The following is a 13,790-nucleotide window of genomic DNA, read 5'->3' on the forward strand; positions in this document are numbered from 1 at the left end:
GGGAGAGAGAGAGATATGCCAGTTGGTGGTGGAACATTAGGGGAGGGAAGAGTCTAGCCTAGCACAAATCCAAGGCAAGTTTCCAGCAATGAAGCCAGCTGGTTGCTGGTTATGAATCCCTTCAGGGAAACAGTACTCATCTGCTAAACTAGGTGGTCCTAGGGTCCCTGTTGGAGGGTTTCCCCAGGCTCACAGTGGTAAAGAGCCTTTCTCTACTCATTGGTCACTCTCTAGCTAACTCAAAGGTATAATCTCACTCCTGGGGCATTCACAGGAAGGGGCCCTAAAACAACACATAACCAGTATCTACCCAAAGAGCCCCCTACAGCTCTGTAGCCCACACCCCTAGGAACACCTCCTTTGTTCTAACTATACTCCCTCACAGCTCCTCCCCACTTGTGCAGTCTTCATCTCTTCTAGACAGGTCTGACATATATGCACAGCCTATACCCCTCCACACCTGCTGAGCTTATCTGTGTGCCTGTAGGATAGTGCTTCTTAAACATTAATGTGCTTACGAATCACCTGGGGATATTGTTTAAATGCAGATTCCAATTTAGTAGATCTGAATGGTGCCTAAGTGTATTTCATACAAGCTCCCAAGTGATACCAATGCTCCGAATACAGGGACGACACTTTGAACAGCAAGGCTCTAGGCCACCCCCTGTATACCCACACCATCCCCAGACAACCTCTCAAACAGCCCTCTGCCCCCACCTTAACCTGGTTTTATACTCTTAGTGCCAAGGGAGGACAATGGTTTGGTCGGGGAGGAGGGAGGAGAGAGGACCCAAAGCTCATGTTGGGGAGGCAGCTCTGCTAAGAGCTCTGGCTGAGCCAAGGCAGGGAGTTGTTCATAGCAATGCAGACCAGGTGTGGTTCTTCTGGAATTCAGCAGATAGTTTATTTAATATTGCTCGAACACCTGTTATCTGCTATATGCACAGCTATGGTGCTTGGTGTTTTGTATATATTATTTCATTTAATACTCCTAAAAGGTAAGGTAAGTAAGGTAAATGTCAGTCCCATTTTAAAATTGAAGAACTAGGTTATTTAAAGCAATATATTCAAAGTCACACCTTGAAGGTGGTTAAGCACTAGAATATGAATCTAACTTGTCATTTCTTATACCCAACCCCTTCTTAGAGACATCAGATAAAGTCATGAGATTAACAACACGTCAGAACTTACACAGCTGTGGGACTGTTGTCTTGTAAAGCAGGCACTTGGAAGGCTCGTACTAGTCTCATCCTGTCTCCAGTGCTCTGCACACATTTGAAGCCCCTCTTTAGAAAATGGCATTGATGCTTTTTCTTTTTTTAATTTTTTAAAAAGATTTTATTTATTTATTCGACAGAGATAGAGACAGCCAGCGAGAGAGGGAACACAAGCAGGGGGAGTGGGAGAGGAAGAAGCAGGCTCATAGCAGAGGAGCCTGATGTGGGGCTCGATCCCATAACGCCGGGATCACGCCCTGAGCCGAAGGCAGACGCTTAACCGCTGTGCCACCCAGGCGCCCCATAGAAAATGGCATTGATGCTTTCTGATTAGCAACTTCTTGCTCAACAAGTGTTCCATAGGAAGGAAATATTGGAGTCACTGAAACAGTCAACACCTCAAGATAGAGAAAGACAGACAAGCAGGAAGCAGCAAGCAAGAAAAAGTCATGGGGACTGAGAAGTCTGAGCCCAGGAGAGAAAAGCAGATGACAGTGTAAAAAAAAAGGAGATGAAAGAGTCTCAGTCATGGGATGTCTGGGTGGCTCACTCAGTTAACATCTGTCTTTGGCTCAGGTCATGCTCTCAGGGCCCAGGATCGAGTCCCGCATCAAGCTCCTTGCTCAGCAGGGAGCCTGCTTCTCCCTCTGCCTGCTGCTCCCCTTGCTTGTGCTCTCTCTCTCTCTCTGACAAATAACTAAATATAATCTTTAATTAAAAAAAAATGAAAGAGTCTCAGTCACCAATTCAGTTCTGGTCCAATTAGGGGCACTTGTATTCTAGGCACTAGCAGATACAAAGATAATGAAGAACTAGTATGTAAGGCAAATGAATAAACAGATAATTTTTAATAATATGCCAAGTGCTACAACAGAGGTTTGTGTAGAGTATTATCTGTACACAGAACAGAAGCACCTCTTCTACCCTGGGGAATTAGGGAAGACTTCTCCAAAGAAAGCTGAGGCATGAAGAATGAGTAGGAGATAGAAATGAACCAGGTGAAGAAAGGAGTAGGGAAAGAAAAGCCAAGGCAAGAAAAGAAAGGAGTAGGGAGGAAGAGACACATGACTACATAGCAGGCAAAAGGAATAGCCCAATTTTGCTGGAATGTTAAGTGGTGGGGTGAAGTGGCAGGTGATGAGACTAGAACAGGAGGAACGCTAAAATCATGAAGGGCTTTGTAAATCACATTCAGGACTTTGGACTTTAATGGAAAATAATGGGATCAGAGAAGAAAAACATATCAAGGTCATACTGCCAGGGCTTAGTGGCTGACTGAATCTGGGTTTGAGGAGAAAGACCTAGGCACAGATGACTCCTAGGTTTCGTGTGTGTGTGTGTGTGTGTGTGTGTGTGTGTGTGTGTACCTATAAATATGAAGGATCAGAGGAAAGAACTTGGGGGAACACCAACAATGAAGGGGTAGACAGAAGAGGATTGACAGCCCTGGTCAGAGAAGCAGGGGACCAAGGAGAGGCTGGTGTCATGGATGTCTGGGAAGGATAAGATTTTGAGAAGGTTAATGTAAAACAGAGAGAAACAGAACCACAGTTCTAAAGGGGCTCTTATATGACGAGAGAGACTGGAGTGGAGGATGGTTGAGGCTAGGAGGTAGGAGCCAGGGGAGAAGGGCCAGATGTTTGAAGACGACAGGAAAAAGAATTCAAGACACACTGTTTACTCTGCGGTTTGCTCTATTTTTCTCTCAATGCTATGTGTCTGATTCTTGGGAAGCTTGAGACTCCCCAGAAATAAGCCCTATTAAAGTCTAGCCCTGGTCCAGAGACCATGGCAGGTCTGTTATTTCTTAGGAAGGGTGGGCAAGAGTAGTTTGAAGGCAAGAGAGGCTGACCAGGGCCTGGCCAATCTCAAAGCAGCAGCAAGCTGGGTTGGGGCGGGGGGTTGTAGTTGTCCCAAGTTCTGGCTGTACCACAGTCCCATGACTTAGCCTTGGGCCATTCTCCCCAGGCCACAGCAAAAATCACAAAAACCCTGGGCTTCTAATCCTTTAGGCAGGAGGCCTACACAGACCTAACAGGAGCAGCCTGGAATTCAGGACAGCGGGAAGCATCCTGCATTGAGCTTTTTCAAGAACCTGAAACACCTGCTCCACCAACCATGGACATCCAGGAGAGGCTCAGCGTTGGAAACTACACTCCAAGTGATCATGGTTACATAGTGATCATGATTTCTCACTTTTAAAACCTTTGATAATACTTTTCTATAAAAATAAACAAATAAAACTAAAGAACCATTTGACTTAGGTGGGTGTAGCTGGCTCAGTGGGTAGAGCGCACAACTCTTGACCTTGGAGTCATGAGTTTGAGCCCCATAATGGGCATAAAGTTTGCTTAAAAAAAAGAATTTGGGGTGCCTGCCTGGCTCAGTCAGTAGAGCATGCAACTCTTGATCTCGGGGTTTTAAGTTCAAGCCCCACATTGGATGCAGAAGTTATTTAAAAATAAAATCTTTTAAAAAAGAATAATTTGACTTAATTATTAATTCATCCCTTAGATATAGTAATGGAGTCACTGAACTGCATGCCTCCACTGTAAGAGAAGTTAAGATATGTGCAATTAGAGTTAAGGGTAGATTCTAGTTCTGTCTCCTGCATCCAAACACCAGAACCTATGGGTGAGTGGGCAGTGAGCAGGAAAACCAGGCTTGCACTAGCACTGGCAACCTCAATGAGGTTGGACTGACTCCTCCCAAAACCTTGACCTCAGGGGCTACTACATTTTGAAAACATCATGTTTTGGGGCAAAGAGACTGTTTCGTTACTTACAAAAATGGGTCTGTGAATGCTGCCAGAGCTGTTTGATGCATTTGAAATAACCCAATACGTTGAAAATTTTTGCTGTGAAAGGAATGTTTGTTCTGTAGAGTTAAATGGTGGTTGCAACTAGAAAAGAAACCCCAAAAGTTCCTGTGTTTCCTGGCAGGGGAACAATGCTTTCTCTTCATTTGCTTCATTCACAATCTTATGGCAGTCAGAAGGTTAGTTACAAGCCCTCACATCTGGGCTTCAAGGAAGCACAGAATAACCATTTCCAGGAGTATTTTGGATTCTACACGGACACTTAATTTCACAGGCAGTAAGGACCTGTCTTGTTCATATCATGACTTCTACTCTTCCCCCTATTCTCTTCTATCTTTCACTCCAAGGAAAACCTGAGCATTGGCTCTTCGGTGATTTTATCCTATCAGTGTTTAGGAGAGTACTTTTAAACTCCTTGTTACATCTAGGTGGGACCAAGACAAGTTCTCTCTATACAGATAGGAGAACTAATGGTCTATAGAAGGAACCCAAAAATCCAGTCAATGCTGGGCTGCTCTGGATTCTGAGAAAATTTTGTCACCCACCCCTCTGCCCCAGCCCCAGCCAACTGCAAATTGTCTGGATCGAGCTACTTTGACACGCTGATGTTATCAGCCTCATGGTGCCTGGAGCACGCAGATAGGAACAGGCAATGGCGCCATCTCACCGGACATAGTAATGCAATTTAGTTTCCGAAATCCAAGTATAAAATCTTGAAAGCTGACATTTTTTATCTACCACAGGAAGTGGGTGATAGTGTGGAATTCCCAGGGGAATCATCAAAATGCGGAAATGGCTTCTGTCATATATTAATAAACAGTTCAAAGCAGTGGGAAAATGTACAGAGAGGATCTGTAGGGAAAGTTAAGTGTCTAGTTCTTCTTGCCCCTCCTTCTCCCTCCTCTGAGCTCTGCTGCCAGGTGACCACTCCACTTCTAGCTGGGGCTAGAACCTCTCCTGAGCATCGCTGTGAGAGCCCCCCTGTGCTGGGGAGATGGAAGAGGCACACCCCTGGGGGCGTGCCATAGCAGTCTGGGTGGGTCTCAACCAGCCCTTTTTTGGAAAGGGGCTATTCAGACTGGGCTAGGAATGGTGGCAAAGAAACAGTCGCTTGCCTTCCCTTCCATTTCCCCAACATCATCCCATACCACTCTTCCCCCAGATTACCACACTTTGCATCATTGGTCTTTGTCCTGACAGAGCATGAAGAGCCTTCCTGCCTCATGCTCCCCCTTCTGGCTACATCTTACTTGTCCTTCACGCCTCAGCTGACACATCATCTCTTACAAAAAACTTCCCATGAATATCAGGATAGGTTAGGTCCCTCTATAATATACTCTCACAGCCCCACCCCCTTCCATTTCTTTCATGTACTTATCAAATTTTACTTCAGTGAATACTTGTATAATTTATTAAATAAATGTTCATGAAGGTAGGGACCATGCCTATTTCTACTGTGTTCTCCCAGTGTCTAGCACAGAGAATGAAGGGCCTGAATCTGATGACAGACAAACAGATTGCTTTCTATTTGGTTTGAGCCACAGCAAGGCTCTTTCCGTAGCAGGAGGCAAAAGTCCGGGGGCCTGCCAGGCTGTGACAGGGCCTTGTCTAACGGTGTCCCAGACAGATGTTGTATTGTGTGCTCTTTGTAGGGCCACTTCTCTATGTAAGTCTCTGGCTGGGGGCTGAAAGATTGCCTTCCAGGAAGTTATTTTGGAGAACAGCCAAAGTAGGAGTCCCCAAACCCTCACTTACTCACTCACTCTCCTGAAGGCTTGACCTAGTTAAAACTCACTTAAGGTTCACGACCCAAGCGGCAGCTCAACTTCAGGTTGACCTCTTGTGGGGACTGATCATCAGCTGAGCAGACACAGCTTTCTTTGAGTCTCCAGGGCCAGGCTCAGATTTTGCTTGCAGATATACACTCCCACCATCAAATGAATAAGGCCCAACTCTTACTGTCAAGGTTTAGAGAAGTGGGAATCCGGCTTGGAACCAAACCATCAGAAAACCCTTTGGAGGGAGATAGAGGCAGGACTGCTCTGATCCTGTCTGTTCAAAGTGCTTTCTGACAACCTGGGCCTTACAACCATGTTTACCAGGCAGTGAAGCACCCAAGGCATGGGAGCACTTGGGAGTTCAGACGTAAGGGCAAGGAGACAGCAAAGGAAAACACAGGAAACCTCTCTGAACAGTAAGCACACCTCTGGCTGGAGAATAGGGCCTGTTGATTCCAGTTTTGCCTGTGAACTTCAGCACTGACTTTGAGAGTCTAGACAAGTCATTTCACTCTCTGAGTTCCCAGGTCTGTTTTTATTCAGACCCTGAAATTCCAGAAAGAGCCTGCAGGGCAGAGAGTAAATGAGTTGTCCCAGGTCAATGCCAGATGGCAGCCCTGGGATTAGAATTCATGGGCCCTTCTTTCCAGCCAGCTGCTCCTTCCCCCGAGCCCTGAACTGTTTCTTCTGAATGCTCAGGATTATATTCAATTTAGTAAGGTTTGTGGTCACATAATCACTGCTCCTAATAAAACAATGAATACAGAGCATCCGCTGTTAGGGAAGACAAACATGGGGGAGCCTTTGCCCCCTGAAAAAACAGGCCAAAACAAGTTCTGGCTGATATTAGGCCTGTCCTACTTGAACAAAAACCAACACAAACAACTGTCTTGGGATCTGACAGAGTCCTCATCTGTCTTGTTTCTTGTCCAGGCTTCCTTACATGTCAATAGCCTGTGCTCAATCCCACAGTAAGGGCCTTTCCTGGAAGCTAGAAAACACTGTTTCCGCAGGAATGGGAGGAGCCAGCCTGAGGGACAGTCTGCATCTAGATCCTCTGAGCATCTTTTCATCCATAAATTAGTTACTACATTGTTAATGCTCCCATCTCCAGGAGTGTTACTCAGCTATACCTCTTCAGGTGGGGTGGAGGCAGCCCTACTCCTTCCAGCCCAAACTCTGTCAGGTCTACCCGTGGCTCAGCAAACACCAAATGCTCTTTTCTCCTCCCTGCCCTGGCCTGTCCCATTATGACTGGCTGGTGCTAAGAGAGGGAGCCTGCAGCTGTTTTCTGCTGGTTTCATATTGCTTTAGCACCTGTTTCTTTGACCAGGAAGTTCTTTGAGGTATAAGGCATGTAATGGCCTTTTATAAAGCTCAGAAAGTTCTTTCAATAAGGGACCCAGGAGTTTATGAGAGGTAAAGAAAACAATGGAGAGCCTTACACAAGGCTTAGAGCAAGGCTGGTTGGGAAGGATGGGATCCTGAGTGCCTTCACTCAGACTCAATCCAGGTAAACCCACCTACCCTCCTCACTCACCAGCTGAGGCAATCAAAGTGAGAGAACAGTAACCTTATTTGTTGGCTTTGATTCATTTAGCTATGGAAGAGGCCTGGAAGTAGAGAAGGAACTTTTGACTAGAAAATCCAATCCCTAGTAGGTGACTGTGATTCCTCTGCCCTTCCAGATTCCTCACAAACCCCTCCTCTGGATGATTTGGGGAATTAGGAAGGAAACCCGTCTGCAATGTTAATCTAACTCTCTTTTGCCTAGGGCCCAAGTGCATGGCTAGGGTTTGAATCTCCAGACTCATTAGTTTCACTTCCGCTTCTACTTGCTACACTTACCCCCATCCACCTTATGTTAGTGCTCTTTCCCTAAATAAACCATATCTTTAAATCAAGTGTACACCCAGTGGCAGGCTGATCGCACAGTGATAGCACATGAAATGTTCTAGCTTCAGGCCTTGAAATTTGCTCAGTGCTTCTCCTTAGTTTCTCCTGCCTCACACACCAGACTGAAGATGGGAATGCAGGGGTAACAGAGACAAATGCCCTTTTAACACTCCCTTGTTCCACTAGATTCTTACCCTCCCTCCGAAATCCTACAGTTCTGTGGTATCAGGGTGTCAGATCCTGGCCAAGGACAGCTCAGATGCTGTCTTGAATGCTTACTTCAACTTCAGAGTGATGGTGACTTCAACAGAGAGAGCTCAGTGAGGCTAGATGTGTGTAGAGGAAGGTGGGGCAAGGGCTGGAGAGGATAACGAGGAGCCCCTGGATCCATAGGGCTGGTCTTGGAGACAGAAGAGGCCAGAGACATGTATAGGAAAGCTATTCAAAATTAAATAAGAAGGGCCTTAAGGACTTGGGCACCGAGGCTTTTCAGACCTGGCAGAAACTGGGCTCCTCTAGTAGCTATCCAGGGTCCTGAAGTGCCTCCTTCTGAAGATCTTGGAGCCTCTGGACAAGAGCCCCACATGCCAGTTAATGCCGACCTTAAATGCTACCGGCTCGTTTCTGCCCATCCCTGATACTAACTGTCTGCTTGGACCCACTATCTGAAGTAGCTCTAGCATAACTCAAATCACTCTCTATGGGTGCAGCCTGGGCTTTATGCCAGCAGCCTGGCTCCCTGGCCAGATTTTCAACAAGGGATGAGGTTGAGGTTGAGGATCTTGATGTATGTGGAAAAGTATCCCCCAGTCCTTCTGGAAGCTCTAGACTAAATGGGCCTGGCTCAGGGAAAGGTGGCTGGTCATAGGGAAGGGAAAGAGGTCTCCATGTGGCACATCCTCAGACACATCAGTCACTCCTCCCCTCACCTCAGTGGCTACTGCACACAGGTGCAAGAACACACACACACACACACACACACACACCACACAAGCGCGTGCACATACACACATGCCAGATTTTCTGCTCTGTCACTGCAGAGCCTGTACTGCTACAGAGAAGGCATAGTCTCCTTTGTCTGCACCTGAGCATAATGTACCTGCTTTGTTCTCACCATGGATATTACAGAAATCTGGCAAAGAGTACCAAAACTTAATCTTAAATAAATAAAATATTGCTTTTTTCTGAATTCAAGAGGAATACATTGTCACTGTAAAAAGTTCAGATAAGCACAAAAGAAGAAGGAAAAAAATCACCCTTAATCCTAACATCCAGAGCTATATTGCACGTTAACTTCTTGGCACACAGCCTGGGCGCGCGCATATGTGCTACGAGTGTCGGTAGGGGGCAGTATAATGCAGTGGTTAAAAGTACAAGCCTTAGAGTAAGTTCTACCTCTGTCATTTACTTGTCTGTGTGATCGTCATCAAATTTCTGACCTCACTGGATCTGGTTTTCATATTTTTCTTAGTGTGTGTGTGGGAGGTTTAGAGAAATACTGTGTTTAATGGTAAAGCTTAGTTCACTCTAGTACAGGCATGACCTGGAATTGAAGCAAGAAGGGTGGGTAGACGACCCTCACGGAGCCTACATGGTGAAGAAGATGGGGAAGGTGACCATCAAGCAGAAGAGCCCCATGGCCTCAGACAGGGCAAAGCCCAGAATAGCATAGGAGAAGAGCTGCTGCTTGAGAGATGGGTTTCTGGCATAGCCAAGGAGAAAGAGCTACCAAACACTATTCCAAAGCCTCTGAACCAGTAACACCACCTGCAGTGGCCCCAGCACCAGCTGGCCACTGTGTCAATGTCCTGGGAGACAACAGTGATCTGGAACTCCCATCTGGCCACCTGAAGTAGGGAGCTGCTATAGATGGCTATTTAGATGGGATCTCTGGCCTACCCAGGAGGGAGGCAGACACACACCTGATTGGACCCCTGGTACAACAGTAGATCAGAGCTGGAAAAATGAGTAGTGCCTCGGTGGTCTGCATTTCTTTAGTCTCCCCGCTTTAGTCGAGGTCTCAGTGCTCAGCTTTCCCACCCTGTTTTTCATCTTTAACATAAGGAAAATAATAGTAACCATCTCAAAAGATTGCTGGGAGGATAAAATAGGATAATGTATATGAAGTGCTTACTACAGTTCTTGATGCATGGTAAGCAGCCAGTAAAGGGTAGCTTTTATTACACATACATACACCCCCATAGAAATCACTTGATGCCTAATTGTAAAACCAGACTATCCTCCATCTCAGAGAAAAGCTGAAGAGAGGATGAATAAGTTCAGTTTATTTCATCTTCTGTCTGGCCTAACTTTCCAGGCCACAGTGATGATAAGCTGGGACTTGGGAAATAAAATGGCCTCCTAGCTCAGAAAGGAAATAAAGCAGTTCCTGATCCAAGACTTTAGCTTTAAGTCAGAGTTCTGCAGGCAGGAAGTGGCAGGGGCTTCTTTTTGTTCAAGGTTCTCTTCTCTTCTTGAACTTTGGGCCCCAGTCTTTTGGCCTACTTGCTCTGGCCAGCACTTTCTGTCTCTCTGCCTAGGAGTGTCCCACTCTCCTCCAGGGGCTCCTTCTCCCTTGGCACCCACACAAGTCCCTTTGCATGGTTTGGGCAAGCCTGCTTCCTCACTGTCTATGTCCTGGCCATTTGATTCCTATGCCTATCACCCCACCTCTCCATACCTGCTCTACTAACCCTGTTCTCTTTGAGGTCAGCACTGGGCTCCTAATTAAAATTCAGTGGTCTTTTCTCAGGTGATCATCCATTACCTTTCAGTATCATGAGACAGTGCTGACCAGATCTTTCTGGAAATTCTATTTTCCCTTGGCTTTTATAAAAACATCCTATCCCTATCTGTTCTGACTACTCTCCCTATTTTTTTTTTTTTTTGACAGAGAGAGAGACAGCCAGTGACAGAGGGAACACAAGCAGGGGGAGTGGGAGAGGAAGAAGCAGGCTCCCAATGGAGGAGTCTGATGCAGGGCTCCATCCCAGGGATCCAGGATCATGCCCTGAGTCGAAGACAGATGCTCAACGACTGAGCCACCCAGGTGCCCCGACTACTCTCCCTATTCTTCCTCTCATACTTAGTGTGGTCACTGACTCTCTTTCCACATGCTCTCTCTTGGCATGTGGAAATATAATATTATATTATAAACTTATTATTTCAAATAATATCTCTCTCAGTTTTGCCCCCAAATCTGTATCTCTAGCTCTGACCTCTTGGGCTCCAGACCCACATTTCCAACTGCCTACTACTTTCACTGATGTCATACCCTCCCCCCAGTCTAGTTCTTCCTGTTGACTACCCTTATATCTTGTTAATGGCACAAACCACTTTCCCAGTTAAATAAACTCAAAACATAGAGGGTCATTTTAAAAACTTATTATTTTGAAATAGTCTTATATTTACAGAAAAGTTACAAAGACAGTGCAGAGAATCCTTGTATACTCTTCACCCAGCTTCCCCTAACGTTAGCATCTTAAATAACCACGGTACATTGATCCATTCTACATTGAACAAATCAATACTATTCACTAAACTATAGACTTTATGCAAATTTCTCCAGTTTTTCCATTAATATCCCTTTTTCTGTTCCATATTGCATTTCATTGATATGTCTCCATGGTTTCCTTAGTTTCTTCCTCTTTTCTTGACATTCACAACTTTGACTTTTGAGGAGTACTGGTCAGGTATTTTCTAAAACATTCCTGAAATTTTGATTTGCCTTGTTTTCTCATGATTAGACTGAGGGTATGGATTTTTGCGAAGAATACCACATAGGTGATTTGTCCTTTGTATCACAGCATATCAGGGGGTATATGACTTATTGTTGGTGATACTAATTTTAATCAGGGCGGTGTTCACCAGGTTTCTCCACTACAGTTACTATTTTTCTCTTACTTTGACCATATTCCCACTAGTTAAAAGCAAGTCACTAAGTCTAGGCCACACTCAAGGGAGGAGAATTAAGTTCCACTTTCTAGAGGAGGAGTATGAAAGAATTTGTGGACATAGGTTAAACTGCCACAGTAATTAATACATATTTTGGTAGAGGTTCTTATAGGCTGTGCAAATCCTTGTTTCTCCTTAAAGTTTCACCCACTAGTTTCAGCAATCAGTGGATCCTGCCAGCAGCAATTATTACTGTGATGTTCTAAAGATAATTTTTAAATTTCCCTCATTCTTTCTAAAAAGAAAACACTTTTAAATAAATTTTAATAGGCTTTTAAATACATAAATATCATAATTCTTGAAGATTTGTTCCTTCTCCCTCATTTATTTATTCAACCATTTATTTATATCAGTATGGATTAATATATATTTATTTTAATTGGGGGGGTTGTAACCCAATACTACCATTATTTATTTTGTTGTTCAAATTGTTCCAGCTTTGGCCACTGGAATTTTTTTCAAGTTGGCTCCTATCTCATTTTGACATGCCTGCGGGGTCATTTTAGTCCACCTCTTTCCACCTTATCCTTCTGGCAAGCTAATCATGAACCTAGAGTAACATTCTTTTTTCTCTTTTTGTTTCCTTTTTTTTTTTAACATCCTCTAAACCAACATCCTGCTTCAGATCCTTATCAACTTACTTCAGGACCACTGCATGGTAACCCACTCATCTCCCCAAACTGTTTCTTCTTCCTCCAACTCATTCTACACATTACTCTTAATTTACTCTTCTGGGAATTAAACACTGCTCTCATTACATCATTCCTTTGTTCAAGACCCTTCAATGGCTCTACCACTTAAAAACACCTTGACCTGGCATTCAATAGTTTTAACAACATGGCCCAATTTGACAATCTGGCCACTTCTCCAATTGTTCATCTTTCCAAATTCTTTATTCTCTTTGCCCCAGCTGTTAGCTGTATGTGCAGATGACTTCCAATTCCTATCTCTAGCTCTCAGTCTATCATTTTAAGCCATTAAAAAATCTTTATTAGTTTAACTTACAAAAGTAATGTATGTTAAATGGGGAGAATTAAAAGAATACCAAAGTGTTTAAAATAGAATGAGTCTCTGACTCTCCTCTGCCCTCTGCCTTTCTCAGGTAGGTTTTTTTTTTTTTTTAAGATTTTATTTATTTATTTAAGAAAGAGAGAGCGAGCACGCATGGGGGGAGGGGCAAAGGAAGAGGGAGAGAAACAAGCACACTCCTCACAGCGGACAGCCCTACTTGGGGCTTGATCCCAGGACCCGGAGATCATGACCCCAGCCGAAGTCAGATCAACTGAACCACCCAGGTGCCCCCCTCAGGTTGGTTTTAAGAATGAAGTGACTTTCCGATTGCTCAGAATCTTTCCTATCTCCCTATTAAGTTGCTACATCACAACAAACAGATTTAGAGACATGCTTCTTGAATTAAGAGTTTATAATGCAAGTCAGAAAAGGTTAAGGCCAGAAAAATATAGACCTTTATGTTTGCATTGCAACTTATACTTTCAAAGCTTTTTCCTTGTTATCTCATTAAATCTCTGACAATCCTAAGAGAGGGAAATAGCATCTCTTTTAAAAATAAAGGCTTTTTTTTTTTTTTTTTTGAAGAGCAGTTTTAGGTTTAGAGCAAAATTGAGGGGGAAGGTACAGAGAGTTCCCATGTACCCCTGTTCCCACATATACATAGCCTCCGCCATTACCAACATCCTCCACCATGCAACACATCTGTTACGACTGATGAACCTACAGTGTTACATCAAAATCACCCAAAGACCATAGTTTCCATTATGGTTCACTCTTGATGTTGTACATTCTATAGGCTTGGACAAATGTAAAATGACATGTATTCATCATTATGGTATCATACAGAATATTTTCATTGCCCTAAAAATCCAGCATCTATTCTTTACCCCAGTTTTACAGAGGAAAAAAACCCTGAAAGCCTGTAAAGCTAATCAGCACCCTTAAAGTCCCCTAGCCAGGGCTAAGTCCCAAGTTTCCTGACCCCTTTCCTACTTTACCTCATAAAAACACCATACTGAAAACCATGATAAGCAGCAACACTAATGGGAGGAAGGCCAGAAGCCAAAGAGAACCACTCAGAACGTTGACACATCAGTGATCATGGTTTTACCTTGG

At 44.3% G+C, this 13,790-nt stretch overlaps 1 protein-coding gene and 1 pseudogene across 7 annotated transcripts in view; both read right to left on the minus strand.

Moving 5' to 3' along the window:
• FAM219A (family with sequence similarity 219 member A) overlaps positions 1-13,790 on the minus strand; it is a 52,250-nt gene that overhangs the window by 18,124 nt on the left and 20,336 nt on the right. The gene's annotated exons all lie outside the window — the stretch shown is intronic.
• The window catches only part of LOC125283251 (ATP synthase F(0) complex subunit C1, mitochondrial-like), a 32,589-nt pseudogene continuing 18,799 nt past the window's right edge, over positions 1-13,790 (minus strand).

This window comes from Ursus arctos, unplaced genomic scaffold, assembly GCF_023065955.2.
Source record: "Ursus arctos isolate Adak ecotype North America unplaced genomic scaffold, UrsArc2.0 scaffold_18, whole genome shotgun sequence".
NCBI classification, from domain to species: domain Eukaryota; kingdom Metazoa; phylum Chordata; class Mammalia; order Carnivora; family Ursidae; genus Ursus; species Ursus arctos.